A 25,824-nucleotide genomic window follows, 5' to 3' on the forward strand; every position below is an offset into this window, starting at 1 on the left:
GCCTGTGTTCTGGTGTTTTTTTGTTTAGTTTAGTGGAGGGTTTCCTCCAATGGTGTTTTTTTTAGATTAGGACTGCCAAGATACAAGGACCCTTGACGTGGGTTGGCAGCTTCAATATTGTGGCCATAATATCAACCAATACCTTGCATACATTGTTATGTTTTTGGTGCACTGTACATTTTTCCAGGGTGCGCCTGGGCCCTAGATGGCTCTGTACACTGTGGCCTCTGTTCACACAGGATGCATCATGGTTAGCCCGCTATATATATGGCGTCATTAATAGGCTTTTCACCATATATTTTGCATTCCTGTGTGAACATGCCACATACAGACTATTTTTTTGCACGGGTGCTCCAAGCAGCCAATTCCTGATTGTAGGTTGGCTGCATCGGTATTATTTGCACCTGTGTTTTCGCTATCTTCATTTGGGCCTGGTGCACCCTGGGTAGTGCAATTGTTGGAGGCCTTGAACAGGTAAGCATCCATGCCTGTGTTCTGGTGTTTTTTTGTTTAGTTTAGTGGAGGGTTTCCTCCAATGGTGTTTTTTTTAGCTAATTTGTGAAGAAATGATGCAGCAAAATTTCAATGCGATGTCCATTCTTCTGTATATAAGTAAGCAGTCACTTTGTGACTGCAAACTTCTGGATCCTGAGAGCATACAGTGCGCTCCAGCAATGCCAGTGAGTGGGCAGTTTCCATACTTCCAGCCACATTCCTTTAGATGTACCTAGCTTACAAGTGAATGATTAGAAGCAGAGCAATCTCATCTGTACATGATTGCATGTATGCAAATCACATACTTGCAGTCACGTGACTGCGAGCTCTTGCCAACAATAGCAAACAACAAACTGGACACCACACACTGTCAGGATTCAGAAGTCTACAGTCACATAGACTGACAGCAGTTTTTCAGCAGAAGATCGGACAACCCTTTTAAACTAAAGACCCTTATACACACTAGACTGTCAGCCAATTCCCGCCGATATTGCCAAGTTCAGCTGACCGTCTAATGTGTATGAGAGCAATGGTCATCTGATGGTCAGTAGAGATGTCAATCTCACATGTGTGATTTCAGATGGATGATTGTGTTGTTCTCCTTCAGATGAACCACCGATCAACAGCAACTTTCTCATAGAGAACACAGGAATGCCAAGAGAGCACTCCTTTTCATGGGAGAGTTGGCTGTGATGGCTGTTGGCCAAATGATGCTTCAGTCGATCATACACATCTGACATGCATGGCCAGATTAAACATGGCAAGCCAAGCTAAAGCCTCTTTCACACATCTTGGTGATTCCTGTACAGGAAAAAATAGCACTGGTGAGAACCGAGGTCGGTGTCTGTGTGCCATCCGTATGTACATATGTGACATCCGTGTGTCCGTGTGCTATCTGTGGAGCTGTATGTCTGAATTTCACATCCGTGTGCTGTCTATATGTCCGTATTTCGCATCTATGTGCTGTCCGTATGTCCTTGTGATATGTACTGACATCTGAGAAAAGCAGTACAGCTGATCCCAGGCGCCGACTGCTGAAGGCAGCTCTCATCATTGTCTTCTGTGCTCGCTGAGATCAGCGCGACAAGGAGACCGTGATGGGAGCTGTATTCATCAGCAGCTGTGTAACTCCGTGTAACTTAAATAAAAAAACAGTGTGGGCTCCTGTGCAATTTTCCTAACCAGCAGAGGCAAAGCCCACAGCTGGGTGCTGTTGTTAATATTCGGGGACAAGGGGCAATACTACATAAGGTTTCCAGGCTAATAATAACAGCTCACAGCTGTTTGCGTAGCCTTTCCTGGAGAATTTATGGGACACCAGAAAAAAAATGATGGAGAGCCCCCCCTATAAATTCAAACCAGCAAAGGCTAAGCAGACAGCTGTGGGTTTATATTAATAGCCTGGAAAGGGTTCAGAAATATTACACCCTCCCAGGCAACCACATCAGCCCTCAGCAGCCCCAGAAAAAAACCTGACATGTCTGTGGGTTTTTCACACAGATACACGGTCCGTGCAAAACACCTGACATGTGTGCACCAACATTGAATACAATGAGTGTACGTATGTCCGTACTTGCGGTCCTTAAAAAACAGACGGCATAGGGACATAAAAAAAGACATATGAAGAAGGTCTTAGGGTGTATTCACGCACACAGATATCTGATCAATTTCTGTCCAACCAGACAAAAAATGTGTGTGCATGACCACTTCATCTGATTGAAATTTGTCTTATGAAGTGGACATTCAAACTAAGTTCAAAATGGGAGACCTGCTGTCAGTACAGGCTTTGGGGCCCATATACACTCACCGGCCACTTTATTAGGTACACCTGTCCAACTTCTTGTTAACACTTAATTTCTAATCAGCCAATCACATGGCGGCAACTCAGTGCATTTAGGCATGTAGACATGGTCAAGACAATCTCCTGCAGTTCAAACCGAGCATCAGTATGGGGAAGAAAGGTGATTTGAGTGCCTTTGAACGTGGCATGGTTGTTGGTGCCAGAAGGGCTGGTCTGAGTATTTCAGAAACTGCTGATCTACTGGGATTTTCACGCACAACCATCTCTAGGGTTTACAGAGAATGGTCCGAAAAAGAAAAAAAATCCAGTGAGCGGCAGTTCTGTGGGCGGAAATGCCTTGTTGATGCCAGAGGTCAGAGGAGAATGGGCAGACTGGTTCGAGCTGATAGAAAGGCAACAGTGACTCAAATCGCCACCCGTTACAACCAAGGTAGGCCTAAGAGCATCTCTGAATGCACAGTGCGTCGAACTTTGAGGCAGATGGGCTACAGCAGCAGAAGACCACACCGGGTACCACTCCTTTCAGCTAAGAACAGGAAACTGAGGCTACAATTTGTACAAGCTCATCGAAATTGGACAGTAGAAGATTGGAAAAACGTTGCTTGGTCTGATGAGTCTCGATTTCTGCTGCGACATTCGGATGGTAGGGTCAGAATTTGGCGTAAACAACATGAAAGCATGGATCCATCCTGCCTTGTATGGAGCATCTTTGGGATGTGCAGCCGACAAATCTGCGGCAACTGTGTGATGCCATCATGTCAATATGGACCAAAATCTCTGAGGAATGCTTCCAGCACCTTGTTGAATCTATGCCACGAAGAATTGAGGCAGTTCTGAAGGCAAAAGGGGGTCCAACCCGTTACTAGCATGGTGTACCTAATAAAGTGGCCGGTGAGTGTACATGCTGTGAAATGCGCCTACCTTGTCCTGGCCTACAATTGATCAGAAATATGTGTGCAAATGAAGCCTAAATCACATCTAGTCAGTGCAACAGTCTACAATCATAAGTGAAAAAGTTTATCTAGACAAGTTGAATATTTTCAACAGAAATTTCTGCTGAAAATACCCAATGTGTGCACATACCCTAAGAGCTATGTTACCAAAATGAGAGTTTGGTGATTTTTTTTATATTACAGATTTTCTGCACCATTTCTGCATCTATTACAAAAATGAGTTAGCGTGCGTTTTTTCACTGCGTTTTTGTGTGCATTCTCTTTAAATGTGTTTTTGACTTGAAATGTCTTATTGAAGACTCCACTATTCAGACGCGCACTTCTTATAAACTCCTGGATACCAACAGCTTCATTCTACTTGACAGCTGCCACCTTCCTCATTGGCTGTTAAACATCCCTAAGAGTCAATTCACAAGGATCCATCGTAACTGTTCTAAATCCCAAGACTTCCACACTGAGTCTGAACTATTAACAAATAAATTCATGGAAAAAGGGTATAATAGGGAAACTATAATAGAATTTAAAGAAACAGTTGCATTGACTTCCCGTCAGGACTATTTAATGGAACTAACAACTCCAGAGATGTACCAGATTTTATCCCTATTATCACACAATATAACGCGAACTCTAAGATCCTTTTGAATATAGTAAAGAAACATTGGGGTATACTAAGACATGATACAATCTTAGGAGAGCATATTCCAACCCATCCCAGATTTGTGTATAAATAGGCCTCAAATCTGGGAAATATGATTGCACCAACAGTTCAAAAGAAAAACCTAAAAAAATCCACTACATTTTTTCAAGACTTCCTGGAAAAATTCTTTCCCTGCCGTAAATGTAAAATGTGCCATCTTGGTCAGCCTAAACACAATTAAATATCAGCAAGGACGGTATTGATTATAGAATTACAGATTTTATCACCTGTTCTACTGTGGAAGTCATATATATTATAGGTTGCCCATGTAATAAACTCTATGTGGGACGTTCTAAGCGCCCACTAAATGTGAGAATAAATGAACATATCAGGAATATAAAGAAAAAATTCATAGGCCACCCCCTATCCAAACACTTTGCTGAAAGTCACAGGGGGTTGATACATAATATGGTGGTTACTGGCCTGGAGATTGTGCACCCACATTGAAGGGGAGGCAACTTTATTAAATCCATGTCCCGTGTGGAAAGTAAATTGATTTTTTAATGTTGCACACTATAATGCCCAAAGAACTCAATAGGGAGGTGGACATTTTTTGGTTTTCGTTAAATTAACAATTTTTGAACTTTTGGACAGATATATAAGGACCATTTACCTGTTGGGGGGCCATCCCTGAAGATGGAAATCGTGCTTCCGAAACGCGTTGGTTGTTTGGTCCTCACTACGATCTGTACCTCACTCAAGTCACGCGGGCATCACCTGGTCCATTACGTCATGTAGGTCCTGTTCCAGCCGCATTGACAGCTCTAACAGCACACGGCATACACAGGAACGGAGAACGCCGACGGATCCTGCATCAGTCACATCTACTGCAACATTGAGGAGCAGTACCGTGGAAGTGTGACAAGACCCACCGCTAACTATAAGAGGTACTGAAAGGAGTTTGCTGCCACCGGCCGGGGCAGCTCTCCGACATTTTTTCCTTCAACTGCTCATCTGGCAATCTATTAAGACATTCTAGCCTCCACTGCTGAGAAAGTCACCATCTTACACGGTAATAGACAGAGCACACTGTCTTTTTTACCATCTACTTTTCTACCTCCAGGACGTTTTATTCTTAAATACCGAATGCTTTTATTTCCCTCTATTCCCCTTTATTTATTTATACTTGTCAACATAGTTTTGTAAGAATAGGGGCAGCTAGGTTGGTTCTCCAATTTTCTACTGTTTGAACGTGAAAGTGTGGGTTTCAGGTACTCTCTACTATCACTACACATTATTATGTACAATTTCATTTAATGGGTACCTGCCATAAACATTAAAATGTACTAAAATTTACTAAAATCTACTCGTGTAAACAGGCATATGCACATTGTTAACAGGACATTCTTTCATTTTGGTTTATAAATAAACTTTTTTACATTGAAAAACTATTTTTTTGCAATAAAAAAAGTCTTTTAGTGTGTGACAGCAGCCAAGCATAAAAACCCGATATAAATCTGGTATAGCTGTAATTGCACCGACCCGAAGAATAAAGTCACCTAATCACTTATACCGCACGAGGAACAACGTAAAAAGAAAATAAAACCAATTCTTCCCCTACTGTTCATTTTTTTATTCTGCCTCCCAAAGATCGCAGTAAGCCTCGGCACACATTTATCCTGCCCTCTGCATTGAGCACTTACACCAGGGTTTCCATGTAAATCTCTAAAATACATGATTCAGATTGAACCTCTAGTGGAAGATTCCCTATAATGAGGCAGATGGAGGCATTGCGGATGCCATAGGACCTGTGATCCGGCGGTGTCCGTCTTTTTAGAATTACATAAAAAGTGCTGTCAGCCACAGTTTTGTGCACTTCTGAAAAGAAGGACACAGCTAAACAGAGGCCAGACGGAGTCCAGAGTATCTCTGCAGCCTCATTGCAGTGAATGGATCCCTCGGTAATTTCATCTGAATCACATCAATCAGAGATTTAGATGGAAACCACTATGTAAGTGGTCAGCGTAGAGTGCCGGATAAATGTGATCCCAAATGTTACATAAAATGTTCCCAATAAAAGCTTCAACTCAATCCACAAAAAAAAGCAAGTCCCCACTCAGGTCTGCCATCTGATAATGGAAATATAGGGGGCTTCCAACATTAGGTACAAAGGCTCTGGAAAAACAAAATGGCTCCTCACCTGCCAAAAGAAATTGAGCAAATTCTGTGCTCCCAAATCCAAATGCCCCCCTTCCTTCTCAGCCCCACAGTGTACCTAACACCACATATAGCGTCCACCTTTGGCATTTCTGAAGCGATGAGAGCCTGCCTAACTTAAAGGGTGCATGCCTCCGGAAGCATGGGCTAGGCATAACATAATGGTGACTGCAAATTCCTGATCAATACAGCATACTGGTCACTACAATGGCAGTTTGCAATTTTCACTTGGCAACATACATTGCTGCTTGTTTCTGGAAAATAGCCATGGAGTCAAAACCAGCACTACACCTGTAAATAAATTCCCAAAGGGGTATAATTTCTAAAATGGGGTCACTTGAGGGGGGTTCTGCTCTTATAGCAATTATGGGCTCTGTATATGGAATCTGTAAACTCTACTAGGAAAATCTGCGCTCCAGGAGGCAAATAGTGCTCCGTTCCTCCCGAGTCTCTTTTCATATGAAAAATGTAGTTATTTTTTCTTCACTGATTCTGTGACACACCCGTAGTGTCAATATGATCACTGCACCCCTAGATGAGTTTATTGAGAGGTGTAGTTTGTAAAATGGAGTCACTTATGGGTGGGCTCTGCTGTGCTGGCACCTAGTGGGCTCTCCCAGTGGGTCATGGTACCTGCTTTGCACTGTGCATAAAATATTTCACATTTGATGTCGTGAGCCTGTAGTCCACCATTCCCCATCACCATGCCATCTTAGCTATACGTTACCATTTGGAGAAATACAGTAATTATTCCACCAAATTACAATACTTCATTATAAAATCACTTTCATATATGTTGGTTCACAACTATTTCTTGTTTAATTAACAATTTTTTTCTTCAAACACTTGGTACCCCTATGGGTTCAAAATTTTCACCGTCCCTAGCCATCCTTTATATGTCTTGGTGGGAGGAGTCATGTATTTTTGCAAACAATAATCCTTTCTTGGACAACATATATTGTTCTGGGAGATATGTGGACGATTTGATTATTGTATGGCAGGGTGGGATGGTGAGGTTTCTTGATTTTGTTGTGTATTTAAATAGTAACAATTTAAATATCAAATTCACTGTCAATGCTCCTACTGCAGAGACTCCTTTCTTAGACATTTATCTTCTTGGCAATCCCGTTACCAACAGGGTGGAAACATCCTTATACAGGAAAGAAATTTTGGCTAATTCTGTCCTCTTAACCTCTTCCTTGTACCCTCAGCACACCATTCAGGTTATACCCTAAGGTGAACTAAATAGGGCTAAACACATTTTTTCTTCTGAGCATTTATTTACCCAAGAAAGTGCTAAAATTCCTTCACATTTGATGGAGAGAGGATATAATAAACGTGCACATACTTTGGTGTAGAGTAAATCTAGGTCACTTACACCAAATAAATCTTCAGCTAGTTCCAACAAACATGGAACACCAATTACATTTTCCACCCCTTAAAGTCTGCAATTTAATTTAATTTAATCAAATCCATCATTCTGAAATATATACCAGTTATGAATCAGGATAATATCTTACGAAATATCATAGCCAATGGATGTAGATGTGTTGCAAAAAGGGGTCTCACTTTGGGCAACTCTCTATCCCCGAGCTTTCTAAAAAATGCTCACAAGACAATTGGTTATCTGTCAAAAGTTTCCATAAATGCGCCAATAGTAGATGCAATGCATGTACATTTGCACTAGATAAGACAAAATCCTTCGGCATATCTCCTAATCCTGATCATATTATTACTTCTTTCATAAATTGCGACACACAATATGTAGTGTATTGCATCAAATGTCTTTCATGTGAGGTACTTTATGTTGGCTACAAGATTCGCAAGCACAAAAATCACATAGCTGAACATGTGTCCAATATAAATAACAAGAAGGGCTCCTATTCTGGAGCATCGAAGCACTTTGTGAATGTTCACAAAGGGGACTTGACACATTTTGCCCTCTTTAGTAGGGTTGAGCGACTTTCATTTTTTTAAGATCGAGTCGGGTTTTGTGAAACCCGACTTTGTCCAGAGTCGAGTCGAGTGCAATCGGCCGATTATCGCTAAAAGTCGGGGATCGACCGAAACACGAAACCCAATGCAAGTCAATGGGGAAGCATAGTCGGCAGTGAGTGGAGGCCAGGAAAACACCTACAGTGCCCATTTTAATGCCAAAAACATCCATTCTTGTTTCTGAAGCTTGTCAATCTTAATTAACTTTATAATAATAGTTGTTCAATGGAACTTGGGGGTCATTTGGCAAATTTGTGGGAGGTAGGGCTGGTTCAAGGTTTTAGTGGGCCCAGGAATCGTGGACTACGTCGCGGCGGTGGAGCAGGGAGAGGAAAGTATTTCAACGTTGCAAGTGCTGTGATCCTGAGCAAGCAGGGGGGCACACTTGTTCGCATTGGCACTGGCACAGGGCCCCTCAAAGTACAGCGGTGTGTTTGCACGGCGGGGGCGCCTCCCACCAGCAGCGACACTTTTGCGTACTCTGAGGGGCCATGTGCCAGTGATGTCGCCAACGAGTATGCCCCCCCCACCTGATGAAGGAACCTGCACTTTCATCTGCACCTTCCTATTTGTCCCTGTGTAAGGTGGTATAACATGCGGGAAGGGGAACCTTACTTTCAGCAGGGTCAGATTCTGGCTGTGTAGAGTGCAAGGGGAATGTAGTGGTCTAGGTCAATGTACCAGCAGACTCATCTAGCAGTGGCTGGGCAATGGGCAGGATGAGGAGGAAACAGATATAGGGCCAAAGAATAAAGTAGGCTAAATGCAGTTCAAAATTGGTAACAGGACAGGATTAAACAGGCGGCATTGCTTTGTTCAGTGGAGTAGCAAACCCAGGAGCAGCAGACACTGTTTTAAGGGCCCAACCACACTAGTAGGCCAAATGCAGTTTAATATCTGATACTATAGGCCCAAAGCCAGAAGGTTGAAGCTCAGCTTTATTCAGTTGAGGGCAAACACCAGGGAGGGGCAGACACCGTTAGTAGGCTCTAACCACAATAACAGCACTTAATGAGAGCCAGAAGGTTGAAGCTCAGCTTTATTCAGTTGAGGAAAAACACCAGGCAGGGGCAGACACCGTTAGTAGGCCGTAACCAAAGTTGAAGGCCAAATGCAGTTTAATTTCTGATACTATAGGCCGAAAGCCAGAAGGTTGAAGCTCAGCTTTATTCAGTTGAGGAAAAACACCAGGGAGGGGCAGACACCGTTAGTAGGCCGTAACCAAAGTTGAAGGCCAAATGCAGTTTAATATCTGATACTATAGGCCCAAAGCCAGAAGGTTGAAGCTCAGCTTTATTCAGTTGAGGGCAAACACCAGGGAGGGGCAGACACCGTTAGTAGGCCCTAACCACCAATTTTTAAAAACACAGCACTTAATGAGAGCCAGAAGGATGAAGCTCAGCTTTATTCAGTTGAGGACAAACACCAGGCAGGGGCAGACACCGTTAGTAGGCCGTAACCAAAGTTGAAGGCCAAATGCAGTTTAATATCTGATACTATAGGCCCAAAGCCAGAAGGTTGAAGCTCAGCTTTATTCAGTTGAGGGCAAACACCAGGGAGGGGCAGACACCGTTAGTAGGCCCTAACCACCAATTTTTGAAAACACAGCACTTAATGAGAGCCAGAAGGTTGAAGCTCAGCTTTATTCAGTTGAGGAAAAACACCAGGGAGGGGCAGACACCGTTAGTAGGCCCTAACCACCAATTTTTAAAATAACAGCACTTAATGAGAGCCAGAAGGTTGAAGCTCAGCTTTATTCAGTTGAGGAAAAACACCAGGGAGGGGCAGACACCGTTAGTAGGCCCTAACCACCAATTTTTAAAAACACAGCACTTAATTAGAGCCAGAAGGATGAAGCTCAGCTTTATTCAGTTGAGGACAAACATCAGGCAGGGGCAGACACCGTTAGTAGGCCGTAACCAAAGTTGAAGGCCAAATGCAGTTTAATATCTGATACTATAGGCCCAAAGCCAGAAGGTTGAAGCTCAGCTTTATTCAGTTGAGGAAAAACACCAGGCAGGGGCAGACACCGTTAGTAGGCCCTAACCACCAATTTTTGAAAACACAGCACTTAATGAGAGCCAGAAGGTTGAAGCTCAGCTTTATTCAGTTGAGGAAAAACACCAGGCAGGGGCAGACACCGTTAGTAGGCCGTAACCAAAGTTGAAGGCCAAATGCAGTTTAATATCTGATACTATAGGCCCAAAGCCAGAAGGTTGAAACTCAGCTTTATTCAGTTGAGGGCAAACACCGGGGAGGGGCAGACACCATTAGTAGGCCCTAACCACCAATTTTTGAAAACACAGCACTTAATGAGAGCCAGAAGGATGAAGCTCAGCTTTATTCAGTTGAGGACAAACACCAGGGAGGGGCAGACACCGTTAGTAGGCCCTAACCACCAATTTTTAAAAACACAGCACTTAATGAGAGCCAGAAGGTTGAAGCTCAGCTTTATTCAGTTGAGGAAAAACACCAGGGAGGGGCAGACACCGTTAGTAGGCCCTAACCACCAATTTTTAAAAACACAGCACTTAATGAGAGCCAGAAGGATGAAGCTCAGCTTTATTCAGTTGAGGACAAACACCAGGCAGGGACAGACACCGTTAGTAGGCCGTAACCAAAGTTGAAGGCCAAATGCAGTTTAATATCTGATACTATAGGCCCAAAGCCAGAAGGTTGAAGCTCAGCTTTATTCAGTTGAGGAAAAACACCAGGCAGGGGCAGACACCGTTAGTAGGCCCTAACCACCAATTTTTGAAAACACAGCACTTAATGAGAGCCAGAAAGTTGAAGCTCAGCTTTATTCAGTTGAGGACAAACACCAGGCAGGGGCAGACACCGTTAGTAGGCCTTAACCACCAATTTTTAAAATAACAGCCATTAATGAGAGCCAGAAGGTTGAAGCTCAGCTTTATTCAGTTGAGGAAAAACACCAGGCAGGGGCAGACACCGTTAGTAGGCCGTAACCAAAGTTGAAGGCCAAATGCAGTTTAATATCTGATACTATAGGCCCAAAGCCAGAAGGTTGAAGCTCAGCTTTATTCAGTTGAGGGCAAACACCACGGAGGGGCAGACACCGTTAGTAGGCCCTAACCACCAATTTTTAAAAACACAGCACTTAATGAGAGCCAGAAGGATGAAGCTCAGCTTTATTCAGTTGAGGAAAAACACCAGGGAGGGGCAGACACCGTTAGTAGGCCGTAACCAAAGTTGAAGGCCAAATGCAGTTTAATTTCTGATACTATAGGCCGAAAGCCAGAAGGTGGAAGCTCCGATGTAGACAGTGGAGGACAATTTGAATTACGGACTGCAGACAGACTTAGTAGGGTGTCCCCTGTGGACCATGCATCCAACACATTAACCCATTGCGCCGTAATGGACACGTAAACTTCCGTGGCCATACCTACAGGTCCATGCGTTTGTTGTCAGGTGCACCTTTGTACTCACAGATTGCCAGAGTGCATGGACAATGTGGTCTTCTACATGCTGGTGGAGGGTTGGGATGGCTTTTCTCGCAAAAGAAGTGTCGACTGGTTAGCTTGTAGCGTGGTACAGCGTAGTCCATCATGGCCTTATTAATAGTAAATAAAATATATAACTAGGCTCTATGAACTTTTAAATAGGTTCCAGGGGTACACGGGCAGCATTGGTGTGGTCAGTGGAGGAGTATTGCAAGTAGGGGCCGCAGACAGGCTATCAAAGGCCTAAAATAACAAACAGTAGGCAGTCATGGCAGTTTTACATCGGTTACATGGATACACAGGCAGGCAGCATTGTGGTCAGTGGAGGAGTATTGCAAGTAGGGGCCGCAGACAGGCTCACAAAGGCCTAAAATAACAAACAGTAGGCAGTCATGGCAGTTTTACATCGGTTACATGGATAAACAGGCAGGCAGCATTGTGGTCAGTGGAGGAGTATTGCAAGTAGGGGCCGCAGACAGGCTCACAAAGGCCTAACATAACAAACAGTAGGCAGTCAGGGCAGTTTTACATCGGTTACATGGATACACAGGCAGGCACTCCAGGCAGCATTGTGGTCAGTGGAGGAGTATTGCAAGTAGGGGCCGCAGACAGGCTCACAAAGGCCTAAAATAACAAACAGTAGGCAGTCATGGCAGATTTACATCGGTTACATGGATACACAGGCAGGCACTCCAGGCAGCATTGTGGTCAGTGGAGGAGTATTGCAAGTAGGGGCCGCAGACAGGCTATCAAAGGCCTAAAATAACAAACAATAGGCTCATGGCAGTTTTATATCGGTTACATGGATACACGGGCAGGCAGCATTGTGGTCAGTGGAGGAGTATTGCTAGTAGGGGCCGCAGACAGGCTCACAAAGGCCTAACATAACAAACAGTAGGCAGTCATGGCAGTTTTACATCGGTTACATGGATACACAGGCAGGCACTCCAGGCAGCATTGTGGTCAGTGGAGGAGTATTGCAAGTAGGGGCCGCAGACAGGCTCACAAAGGCCTAAAATAACAAACAGTAGGCAGTCATGGCAGATTTACATCGGTTACATGGATACACAGGCAGGCACTCCAGGCAGCATTGTGGTCAGTGGAGGAGTATTGCAAGTAGGGGCCGCAGACAGGCTATCAAAGGCCTAAAATAACAAACAATAGGCTCATGGCAGTTTTATATCGGTTACATGGATACACGGGCAGGCAGCATTGTGGTCAGTGGAGGAGTATTGCAAGTAGGGGCCGCAGACAGGCTCACAAAGGCCTAACATAGCAAACAGTAGGCAGTCATGGCAGTTTTATATCGGTTACATGGATACACAGGCAGGCAGCATTGTGGTCAGTGGAGGAGTAATGCAAGTAGGGACGGCAGACAGGCTATCAAAGGCCTAAAATAACCAACAATAGGCTCATGGCAGTTTTACATCGGTTACATGGATACACAGGCAGGCAGCATTGTGGTCAGTGGAGGAGTATTGCAAGGAGTGTCTGACACAGTTAGTACTCCAAAAAAATAAATAGATGTTAATGTCTCGCTAAACAGCTATAAGTAAAAAAAGGGTGGCATGCTTAGGTACAGGGGTGGGCTCATCTGCAGAGTTTATGACAAAGTAATTTGGCAGTAAATTAGTATTTGCTGGTGTCAATATAGGACACTGACCCAGACTACTTTAACTAGCATCATAGATGCAAACAAATTGGTATTGTTTGTCAGTGCCAGGCATTGAATGATGTCAGTGCATAGACTAAACATTGGTGGAGCTGTGCGAGATAATTTTGCACGTAGTAGAGCACAGTTTGAGCTGGGGGGGGGGACTCTCTTGTGGCCGGCGGTACCGCCCCAGGGCCCCTTATGTTACAACGGTGTGTCTGACGTTGGGTGCGCAACACCACCACCAGAGACACTACATTGTACTGAGAGGGACCCAGTGGCAATGCCGTCGACCAAAAGCGGGCACACCCGCCTCTTCAGACAATCAGCACTGTAACGGGTGCTTGCGCCAAGTGGCGAGACAACGGCCCCGTGGGGGGATTTTTCCCATTGGGGGAGGTGTAAACATGTCGTATGCTGGACAAACAGCTGCTGCAAATTAACAGATTGGAACACTCAGTAAGACCAGTCCACAAGCAAGACCTTTTTATAGGAAAGCTAGGTGTCAGCCGGGAAAGGTGGGGCAAAATAATTTGAAATCCAGGAGTGGTTCATTTTAATGAAGGTGAGATCATCCACATTTTGGGTAGCCGGACGAGTCCTTTTTTCGGTTAATATTGAACCAGCAGCACTGAATACTCTTTCTGATAGCACACTAGCTGCTGGGCAAGCAAGCTCCTGCAACGCATATTCTGCCAATTCAGGCCAGGTGTCTAATTTTGATGCCCAGTAATCAAATGGGAATGACGGTTGAGGGAGAACATCGATAAGGGTTGAAAAATAGTTAGTAACCATACTGGACAAATGTTGTCTCCTGTCACTTTGAATAGATGCTGCAGTACCTGTCCTGTCTGCGGTCATTGCGAAATCACTCCACAACCTGGTCAGAAAACCCCTCTGTCCAACACCACTTCTGATCTGTGCACCCCTAACACCTCTGCCATGTAGCCCCCTGCAGCTTGTGTGAGAACCATCACCGGCGCTGTGTGCTGGGAATGCCTGAATCAAACGGTCTACAAGAGTAGCTTGTTTGGTTGCTAAGATTTGTTCGAGGTTCTCATGTGGCATAATATTTTGCAATTTGCCTTTATAGCGAGGGTCAAGGATGCAGGCCAACCAGTAATCGTCATCGCTCATCATTTTAGTAATGCGTGGGTCCTTTTTAGGGATACGTAAGGCATAATCCGCCATGTGGGCCAAAGTTCCTGTTGGCAAATCTGCGGTTGTGCTGGTTTGAGGGGCAGTTACAGGCAAATCTACGTCACTTGTCTCCCTTAAAAAAACAGAACCCGGCCTTGCAACGCCACTAATTTCTGTTGGCCCAGGAGAAGCTTCCTCATTAAAAAAGTACTCATCCCCATCATCCTCCTCGTCCTCCTCCTCCTCTTCGCCCGCTACCGCGTCCTCTACACGGCCCTGACCAGACAATGGCTGACTGTCATCAAGGCTTTCCTCTTCCTCGGCTGCAGACGCCTGCTCCTTTATGTGCGTCAAACTTTGCATCAGCAGACGCATTAGGGGGATGCTCATGCTTATTATGGCATTGTCTGCACTAACCAGCCGTGTGCATTCCTCAAAACACTGAAGGACTTGACACAGGTCTTGTAGCTTCGACCACTGCACACCTGACAACTACATGTCTGCCATCCAACTGCCTGCCCATGTATGTGTATCCTCCCACAAAAACATAACAGCACGCCTCTGTTCGCACAGTCTCTGAAGCATGTGCAGTGTGGAGTTCCACCTTGTTGAAATGTCGATGATTAGGCGATGCTGGGGAAGGTTCAAAGACCGCTGATAGTTCTGCATACGGCTGGAGTGTACGGGCGAACGGCGGATATGCGAGCAAAGTCTGCGCACTTTGAGGAGCAGGTCGGGTAACCCCGGATAACTTTTCAGGAAGCACTGCACCACCAGGTTTAAGGTGTGAGCCAGGCAAGGAATGTGTTTCAGTTGGGAAAGGGCTATGGCAGCCATGAAATTCCTTCCGTTATCACTCACTACCTTGCCTGCCTCAAGATGTACAGTGCCCAGCCATGACTGAGTTTCTTGGTGCAAGAACTCGGACAGAACTTCCGCGGTGTGTCTGTTGTCGCCCAAACACTTCATTGCCAATACAGCCTGCTGACGCTTGCCACTAGCTGTCCCATAATGGCACACCTGGTGTGCAACAGTGGCAGCTGCGGATGGAGTGGATGTGCGACTGCGGTGTGTGGACGAGCTCTCGCTTCTGCATGAGGAGGAGGAAGAGGAGGAAGGGCGAACACTTACAGCCAACTCTTTCCTTGACCGTGGACTTGGCAAAACTGTCCCAATATTGCTGTCCCCTGTGGACCCTGCATCCACCACATTCACCCAGTGTGCCGTGATGGACACGTAACGTCCCTGGCCATGCCTACTGGTCCAGGCATCTGTTGTCAGGTGCACCTTTGTAGTCACAGACTGCCTGAGTGCATGGACGATGCGGTCTTTAACATGCTGTTGGAGGGCTGGGATGGCTTTTCTAGAAAAGAAGTGCCGACTGGGTAGTTCGTAGCGTGGTACAGCGTAGTCCATCAGCGCTTTGAAAGCTTCGCTTTCAACTAACCGGTAGGGCATCATTTCTAATGAGATTAGTCTAGCAATGTGGGCGTTCAAACCCTGTGTACACGGATGCGAGGATGAGTACTTCCTTTTCCTAACAAGAGTCTCATGTAGGGTGAGCTGGACTGGAGAGCTGGAGATCGTGGAACTAGCGGTGGTGCCGGTGGACATGGGTGACTGAGAGAGGGTTGGAGATGGTATTCTTGCCGGTGCCCTACATGCAGTGTTTCCTACTACTAACCTGGTGATTCCCTGACTGCTTTGGCCTGGCGACGAAAGCTGCACAGATACTGCAGGTGGTGCGGGAAATGGTCGGCTTACAGGGAGGGAAGGGATGTAGCGTTGCTGACTAGCTTCATTGGCCGAGGGTGCTGCAACCTTTAGGGACGTTTGGTAGTTAGTCCAGGCTTGCAAATGCATGGTGGATAAATGTCTATGCATGCAACTTGTATTTAGACTTTTAAGATTCTGACCTCTGCTTAAGGTTGTTGACCATTTTTGACAGATGACTTTGCGCTGATCATTTGGATGTTGTTTAAAAAAATGCCAGACTGCACTCTTTCTACTATCGGATACCTTTTCAGGCATTGCAGACTGAGCTTCTTTAACCGGATGGCCACGCTGTCCTCCAACTGGTTTTGGTTTTGCCACGCGTTTTTGGCCAGATACGGTCCCGGTAGATGGAACCTGTTGTGATGTTGATGCCTGCTGCGGCTCCCCCTCCTCCGCTTCAGAACTACTGCCGCCTGCACCCTGTTCCCCCAATGGCTGCCAATCGGGGTCCACAACTGGGTCATCTATGACCTCCTCTTCTATGTCGTGTGCGATTTCGTCTGTGTCACCGTGTAAGCCGGTGGTATAGTGTCCGTGACGGGGCACCATAGTCTCCGCTGGGTTTGATTCTGCCTCAGTACACTGCGAGGGCAATGTTCTGGTCTGAGTCAAAGGAACAGCATAGTAATCTGGCTGTGGCTGTGCATCTGTGCACTCCATGTCTGATTCAACTTCTAATGGGCATGGCCTGTTAACTGTTTCACTGTCTAACCCAGGAACGGTATGTGTAAAGAGCTCCATGGAGTAACCCGTTGTGTCTCCTGACGCATCCTTCTCTCTTGTTCTGGGTGAAGAAGACAAGGAAGCGACTTGTCCCTGACTGGGAGCATCCACTGACGATGCACTGCTCTGACATTTGGCACTTTCCGAGGAGGAGGCGAAAGAGCTAGAGGCAGAGTCAGCAATGAAAGCCAATACTTGTTCCTGCTGCTCCGGCTTCAAAAGTGGTTTTCCTACTCCCAGAAAAGAGAGCGTTCGAGGCCTTGTGTAGCCAGACAAGGAACCTGGCTCAACAACTCGAGACTTAGGTGCTGTACTGCTTTTACCACGACCACCTGATGCTCCACCACCACTACCATCATTACCATCTGACAATGACCGCCCACGACCTCTTCCACTAGACTTTCTCATTGCTTGCAAAACGTAACCAAAGTAACACTATTTGTTACTGTAAAACAACTTATAAGGTGAACTCAAACTTCTGTAGGATTTATATATACCTTTATAGGTGCCTGACACTGAAAGGAAAATCAGGCCCAATGTTACACACTAGGTTTTTTGTGGCCCAATAATTTGAGACAGATGGCACACACAGGCCCAGCACTCAAGCAGAAATGCCAATCTTAATCTCCCACTATTTTTTTTTTTCTGGGAGAATTTACCCTAAAAAAAAAAAAGGCCCAGTATTACACAGTGTTTTCAGTGGCACACAATGAGAGAGATGCCACACACAGCAATGGCACGGAGTCAGACTTGACAATATTTATCTCCCAATATATTTTTTTTTTTTTGAAAAGGGAGAATTTGGAAAAAAAAAAAAAAAAGGACAGGTATTACACAGTGTTTTCGGTTCCACACAATGAGAGAGAGATGCCACACACAGCAATGGCACGGAGTCAGACTTGACAATATTTATCTCCCACTAATTTTTTTTTTGGAAAAGGGAGAATTTAGATTAAAAAAAAAAAAGGACAAGTATTACACAGTGTTTTCAGTGGCACACAATGAGAGAGAGATGCCACACACAGCAATGGCACGGAGGCAGACTTGACAATATTTATCTCCCAATAATTTTTTTTTTTTGAAAAGGGAGAATGTACCCCCCCCAAAAAAATGGCCAAGTATTACACAGTGTTTTCAGTGCCACATAATGAGAGAGAGATGCCACACACAGCAATGGCACGGAGGCAGACTTGCCAATATTTATCTCCCACTAATTTTTTTTTGGGAAAAGGGGGAATTTAGAAAAAAAAAAAAAGGCCAAGTATTACACAGTGTTTTCGGTGCCACACAATGAGAGAGAGATGCCACACACAGCAATGGCACGGAGTCAGACTTGACAATATTTATCTCCCACTAATTTTTTTTTGGAAAAGGGAGAATTTAGAAAAAAAAAAGGACAAGTATTACACAGTGTTTTCAGTGGCACACAATGAGAGAGAGATGCCACACACAGCAATGGCACGGAGGCAGACTTGCCAATATTTATCTCCCTGCAGTTATCTCAGAAAAGTATGGCAGGCAGCTGTAAAAGGACTGCTGCACACAAAAGTGTGGACAAAGACACAAGATAGCTGTGCAGAAAGGAAGGAAAAACAGGATTTGTGCTTTGAAAAAAGCAGTTGGTTTACACAGCGGCGTACACACAAAGCAACGCAGCTATCAGGGAGCCTTCTAGGGCAGCCCAATGAGCTACAGCGCTGAGGAAAAAAAATGTAGCTTCCACTGTCCTGCAAACAAAAGGTGGTATTGGACAGTGGAAATCGCTACAGCACAAGCGGTTTGTGGCTTTATGTACCCTATCACTATCCCTGCTTCCGAAGAAGCTGCAGCAACCTCTCCCTACGCTCAGATCAGCAGCAGTAAGATGGCGGTCGGCGGGAACGCCCCTTTATAGCCCCTGTGACGCAGCAGAAAGCAAGCCAATCACTGCAATGCCCTTCTCTAAGATGGTGGGGACTGAGATCTATGTCATCACGCTGCCCACACTCTGCGTCCACCTTCATTGGCTGAGAAATGGCGCTTTTAGCGTCATTGAAACGCGACTTTGGCGCGAAAGTCACGTACCGCATGGCAGACCCCACACAGGGATCGGCTCGGTTTCATGAGACGCCGACTTTGCCAAAAGTCGGCGACTTATGAAAATGAACGATCCGTTTCGCTCAACCCTACTCTTTAGTTTAGAAAAAGTCTCCTGCCCTGGGCGAGGTGGCAATCGGCAAAAACTCCTCACCATTAGAGAAGCTTTTGGATACTGAAATTGGACACAAAATACCCATAGGTAATGAACTTTAGAAATAATTTATATTTATGAATTGAGTTTGAAATTTTCATTTAATTTCGTTCCTCCTCTTATGTCATCAGATTTATTTACATGTTATTTTGCTTGTTCAGCTCTCCTTTTCCTTTTCCCCACTTTTCTTATGTGTTTTTTATTGTATAACTAATTTGATTTGTCAGTGTGTCGTGCACATGGTGCATTTCCAATTTCATGATCTCATGTCCCTCTGATTGGATGGTTGGATGGCAATTTCTATATATATAGGCCTATCAGGTTCACGTGATAAGCCTATGACTGAGGGTGATTTACAGCGCCAGAAACATGTCATGTGATTTTAATCCACTCCCCCATTTTTTATTGCTCCACATGACTGAATAAAGAACATTTCACTTACCTCATTGGTGTGCCGGAGAAATTCCTTTTCCTTTCTTCATTGAAAAATATTTCACGATTACATGTTGGCGCAGACAGGAAAAAATGGACCTCAGTTTGTTGTAAAAAAAAATTTCCTATTAGCCCTTAGAAAAATTAAAAACTTGGGGCTAAAACAACATTTTTGTGAGGAAATGTGCTTCTATTATTTTCACGGCTCAATGTTAATAACTTCTGTGAAGCACCTGGGGGTTCAAGATGCTTACCATGAACCTAAATACATTCTTTGAGGGGTCTATTTTCCAAAATGGGGTCACTTGTGGGAGGGTTCCACTGCTTAGGCACGTCAGGGGCTCTCGAAATTGGACATGACATCCGCTAATGATTCCAGGAAATTTTACATTCAAAAAGTCAAATGATGCTCCTTCCCTTCTGAGCCCTGCTGTGCGCCCAAACAGTAGTTTTCTCCCTCATATTGGGTATCTACGTACTCAGGAGAAATTGCACAACAAACTGTATGCTGCAATTTTTCCTGTTACTCTTATGAAAATGCAATATTTTGTGCTGAAAACATATTTGTGGGGAAATGTTTTTTTTTTTTTATTATTTTTAAGGCTCAACGTTATAAACTTCTGTTAAGCACCTGAGGGTTCAATGTGCTCACCGCACAACTAGATCAGTTCCCTGAGGGGTCTAATTTCCAAAATGGTGTCACTTGTGGGGATATTTTCACTGTTTAGGCACATCACAGACTCTCCATTCACTTTACTGGAACTATAAGACACTGCTTTTTTAACGCAGCAAAAATACGAAGCGTCAGAAATGCACCAAAAGCTCATTGTGGGAATCTAGCCTAAATGTGTAAATCCACATGCTTAAAGGGAACCTATCACCTTGTTTTTAGCTATTAAACTGGTCCCCGTTTGCTGATAGTGAAGCAATGTTCATCACCAACATGTTTTTGTCAAAGAAAAGCTCCAAGGATTAGGTTTAAAAAACACTTTATATAATTAGAGGATTCCCTCACATGCCTTTTCTTTCCGTCAGGTGGTGATTTTATCCTTTCCGTCACAGATCATTCAGTGTACTTGAAGTTAGGCGCGCACACAGCATTGCATTTGAGTGACTGGACCAAAGTCACGGCAACCACGTATCAAATGCCGAGCGTGCACACTACTCATCCGCTCCCCGGGCATGCGCATTGACTCTGGGTACACAGCCCCAGTTTCATGCCAGATGCACACAGGCTCTGAGTCAGTGGCTACATAACATATGAGCGCGCACGCCATGCACACCTCTGTGCCCTCTCCACTCTGTGCACCGCCGCATGCGCACATCTGACATGAAACTGGGACTGACATGAAGCTGGAGTCAGTGTGCATGCCTGGGGAGCGGATGGGCAGTGTTCATTACTAACAGCACACTGGGGCCAGTTTTATAGCTAAAACTAGGTTCCCTTTAATATAGGGTTCACTGGACATATTATTTGAAAAGGTACCTTTTTCACCACTTTAGGCCACATTCACACATTTACATGTTCTATGCATTATTTTGCTGATATATTGTCATTTTCGCTTTTGAGATATCGGAAAAAAAGTTGGTTGTCAAGATGATGATCGAGGTTCAGCACAATGGAGTCTGACAGTGGAGCAGTGTAAAACATGCCTATGTTCAGAACTGCAGCCAAAGCCAGTTGACCCTAGGAGTGCAGCCATATAACCAGGTCTACCTTATGATATCAGGATAATCCAATAATACAGATTTACAGTACTCATTGAAGTCATTATAAATATATATTTCTTTACTAAATCTATATGCATAAATAAAGCTAGCAATACATTTGATCTCAGAGAATGTTGTTTCTTACTTGTACCTTGCAACAGGCAGTCCAAGGGAGGAATTGATGTGAAGCCGCACTCAGTGTGCAGAAATGTCTCATGATAGGGGACAAATGTCACAGGCTGCTGACGGCCATGGACTTTAAGACTATTATCAGATGTCCCTCCTGTGGAACTGGAAAAACCCAATTCAGGAAAAACAATGCAAGATTTACTCCGTGCTACTGAGTAACCACTCCTCTCCAGTGCAAAGGCTGAGAGGCGTACACTGCAAACAAACAGGAAGAACCAGCCCCACTAAGAGGAAAAAACGGAGAGCTGTGAAAACATGGCCAAAGGCATACATAACTGGGCTGCTTCCACTGTGCCACATGTGCTAGCGTTCTAAGGAATTTGGGGCGGATTCACAACACAGCATTGGAAAGCGAATCATGCAGAAAGAAATGGTTAAATTCATCATTTATTATTCCCATTCCACCCATTCCATATGAATGACATTTTTCAACAATGCAGCATGTACAGAAAAAACACCTCTGGAAGTATTTTGTTTACTGTTCCTAACTTTAAGTAGTTAAAGGGGTTTTCCCACAAACAAATTGTAATCAATAGATCTTGGACTAATAATAACTTCCACAATTGGATGTGGTTAGATAAAATGTTCCTCTGCTGAGATAATCTTATAAATGTGCCCCTGCTGTGTACTGTGTAATGGCCATGTCTGACCATGCAGGAACATGGTCTGATCACACCACAGCTCCTGGCAGGGGAGGAGGCAAAAGAATAAACAGACAGGACTGCGTGGGATCACAGCTGATTCTTTTTGTGAGGTAAAGCATTTTCCTGTCTGTTTTAAACAATGTTTTACTTCAAATAAATATTTTTTTGTTATCCCATGCTGTAATGTCTGTATAATCCATTTACTTCCTCCCCTACCCAGGAGCTGTGGTATGATCAAACCATGTCCCTGCAAGGTCAGACACAGCCATTACACAGTACACAGCAGGGACGCATTTATAAGATTATCTCAGCACAGGATTATTTAATTTAAACACAACCAATTGTAAAGGTTATTAGTATTCCAAGATCTATTGATTAAAATGAACATGAACTTCTGTTCGTTGGAAAACCCCTTTAACCCCTTAAGCCCCAAGGGTGGTTTGCACGTTACTGACCAGGCCAATTTTTACAATTCTGACCACTGTCCCTTTATGAGGTAATAACTCTGGAACGCTTCAACGGATCTTGGCGATTCTGACACTGTTTTCTCGTGACATATTGTACTTCATGTTAGTGGTAAAATTTCTTCGATGTCATGTTTATTTGTGAAAAAATGGAAATTTGGTGAAAATTTTAAAAATTTTGCAATTTTCCAACTTTGAATTTTTATGCCCTTAAATCACAGAGATATGTCACACAAAATAATTAATAAGTAACATTTCCCACATGTCTACTTTACATCAGCACAATTTTGGAACCAACATTTTTTTGGTAGGGAGTTAAAAGGGTTAAAAGTTGACCAGCAATTTCTCATTTTTACAACAATATTTTTTAGGGACCACATCACATTTGATGTCATTTTGAGGGGTCTATATGATAGAAAATAACCAAGTGTGACACCATTCTAAAAACTGCACCCCTCAAGGTGCTCAAAACCACATTCAAGAAGTTTATTGTGCCATTTGTCCTGAGTATGCCGATACCCCATATGTGGGGGTAAGCCACTGTTTGGGTGCATGGCAGAGCTCGGAAGGGAAGGAGCGCCATTTGACTTTTCAATGCAAAATTGACTGGAATTGAGATGGGACACCATGTCACATTTGGAGAGCCCCTGATGTGCCTAAACATTGAAAACCCCCACAAGTGACACCATTTTGGAAAGTAGACCGCCTAAGGAACTTATCTAGATGTGATTTGACAACTTTGAACCCCCAAATGTTTCACTACAGTTTATAACGCAGAGCCGTGAAAATAATTTTTTTTTTTTTCACAAAAATTATTTTTTAGCCCCCAGTTTTGTATTTTCCCAAGGATAAAAGGAGAAATTCGACCCCAAAAGTTGTTATCCAATTTGTCCTGAGTATGCTGATACCCCATATATGGGGGGGAACCACCGTTTGGGCACATCGCAGAGCTCGGAAGGGAAGGAGCGCCATTTTGAATGCAGACTTAGATGGATTGGTCTGCAGGCGTCACGTTGCATTTGCAGAGCCCCTGATGCACCTAAACAGTAGAAATCCCCCTAATTATTTTAGCCTCAATTTTTTTGTTTTCAGACGGGTAAAAGGTAAAATGGATCCTAAAATTTGTTGGGCAATTTCTCCTGAGTACACTGATACCTCATATGTGGGGGTAAACCACTGTTTGGGCACACGGCAAGGCTCGGAAGGGAAGGAGCACCATTTGACTTTTTGAATGAAAAATTAGCTCCACTCGTTAGCGGACACCATGTCATGTTTGGAGAGCCCCTGTGTGCCTAAACATTGGAGCTCCCCACAAGTGACCCCATATTGGAAACTAGACCCCCCAAGGAACTTATCTAGATGTGTTGTGAGAACTTTGAACTCCAAGTGTTTCACTACAGTTTATAACGCAGAGTCGTGAAAATAAAAATAAACTTTTTTCCCACAAAAATGTTTTTTTAGCCCCCAAAATTTTTATTTTCCCAAGGATAACCAGAGAAATTGGACCCCAATTGTTGTTGTCCAATTTGTCCTGAGTATGCTGATATCCCATATGTTGGGGTAAACCCCTGTTTTGGCGCACGGGAGAGCTCGGAAGGCAAGGAGCACTGTTTTACTTTTTCAACGCAGAATTGGCTGGAATTGAGATTGGATGCCATGTCGCATTTCGAGAGCCCCGATGTGCCTAAACAGTGGAAACCCCCAATTCTAACAAACCCTATCCCAAACACACCCCTAACCCTAATCCCAACCATAACCCTAACCACACCCCTAACCCTGACACACCCCTAACCCTAATCCCAACTGTAAATGTAATCCAAACCCTAACTTTAGCCTCAACCCTAACTTTAGCCCCAACCCTAACATTATCCTCAACCCTAACTCTAACTTTAGCCCCAACCCTAACCCTAATTTTAGCCCCAACCCTAACCCTAACTTTAGCCCCAGCCCTAACCTTAAGTTTAGCCCCAGCCCTAACCCTAACTTTAGCCCCAACCCTAACTGTAGCCCTAACCCTAACTGTAGCCCTAACCCTAGCCCACAACCCTAGCCCTAACCCTAACACTAGCCCTAACCCTAATCCTAACCCTAGTCCTAACCCTAGCCTTCACCCTAACCCTAGCCCTAGCCCTAACCCTAGCCCTAACCCTAGCCCTAACCCTAGCCCTAACGCTAACCCTAGCCCTAACCCTAGCCCTAACCCTAACCCTAAACCTAGCCCTAATGGGAAAATGGAAATAAATACATTTTTTAATTTTTTTATGTTTCCCTAACTAAGGGGGTGATGAAGGGGGGATTGATTTACTTTTATAGTGGGTTTTTTAGCAGATTTGAATGATTGGCAGCTGTCACACACTAAAAGACGCTTTTTATTGCAAAAAATATTTTTTGCGTTACCACATTTTGAGACCTATAATATTTCCATATTTTGGTCCACAGAGTCATGTGAGGCCTTGTTTTTTGCAGGGACGAGTTGACGTTTTTATTGGTACCATTTTTGTGCCTGTGACATTTTTTGATCGCTTTTTATTCTGATTTTTGTGATGCAGAATAGCCAAAAACCAGCTATTCATGAATTTCTTTGGGGGGGGCGTTTATACCATTCCACATTTGGTAAAATGGATAAAGCAGTTTTATTCTATGGGTCAGTACGATTACAGTGATACCTCATTTACATAATTTTTTTATGTTTTGGCGCTTTTATACGATAAAAACTATTTTATAGAAAAAATAATTATTTTTCCATCGCTTTATTCTGAGGACTATAACTTTTTTATTTTTTGCTGATCATGCTGTATGGTGGCTCGTTTTTTGCGGGCCAAGATGACGTTTTCAGCGGTACCATGTTTATTTATATCTGTCTTTTTGATTGCGTGTTATTCCACTTTTTGTTCAGCGGTATGATAATAAAGCGTTTTTTTTGCCTCGTTTTTTTTTTCTTTTTAACGGTGTTCACTGAAGGGGTTAACTAGTGGGACAGTTTTATAGGTCGGGTCATTACGGACGCGGTGATACTAAATATGTGCACTTTTATTGTTCTTTTTATTTAGATAAAGAAATGTATTTATGGGAACAATATATATATATATATATTTTCTTTATTTAGAATTTTTTTTTTTCACATTTAAAATTTTTTTTTTTACTTTGTCCCAGGGGGGACATCACTGTATAGTGACAGATCGTTGATCTGACACTTTGCGGAGCACTGTGTCAGATCAGCGATCTGACATGCAGGGCTCCTGGCTTACCAGCACCTGCTCTGAGCAGGCACTTGGTAAGCCTCCTTCCTGCAGGTCCCGGAAG

At 44.0% G+C, this 25,824-nt stretch overlaps 1 protein-coding gene across 2 annotated transcripts in view; it reads right to left on the reverse strand.

Annotated features, from left to right (window-relative positions):
* LOC143816813 (retinol dehydrogenase 7-like) overlaps positions 1 to 21,598 on the reverse strand; it is a 55,730-nt gene extending 34,132 nt beyond the window's left edge. Inside the window, exon 1 of one of the 2 annotated variants that reach the window (XM_077297675.1) lies at positions 21,376 to 21,598. The gene's annotated coding sequence lies outside the window, so the exon portion shown is untranslated. Of the gene's footprint in view, positions 1 to 21,369 lie in introns of both variants that reach the window. The other variant, XM_077297676.1, reaches the window with a different exon arrangement.
* Between the last annotated feature and the right edge of the window lie 4,226 nt (positions 21,599 to 25,824).

Source organism: Ranitomeya variabilis, chromosome 3 (assembly GCF_051348905.1).
Source record: "Ranitomeya variabilis isolate aRanVar5 chromosome 3, aRanVar5.hap1, whole genome shotgun sequence".
NCBI classification, from domain to species: Eukaryota; Metazoa; Chordata; class Amphibia; order Anura; family Dendrobatidae; genus Ranitomeya; species Ranitomeya variabilis.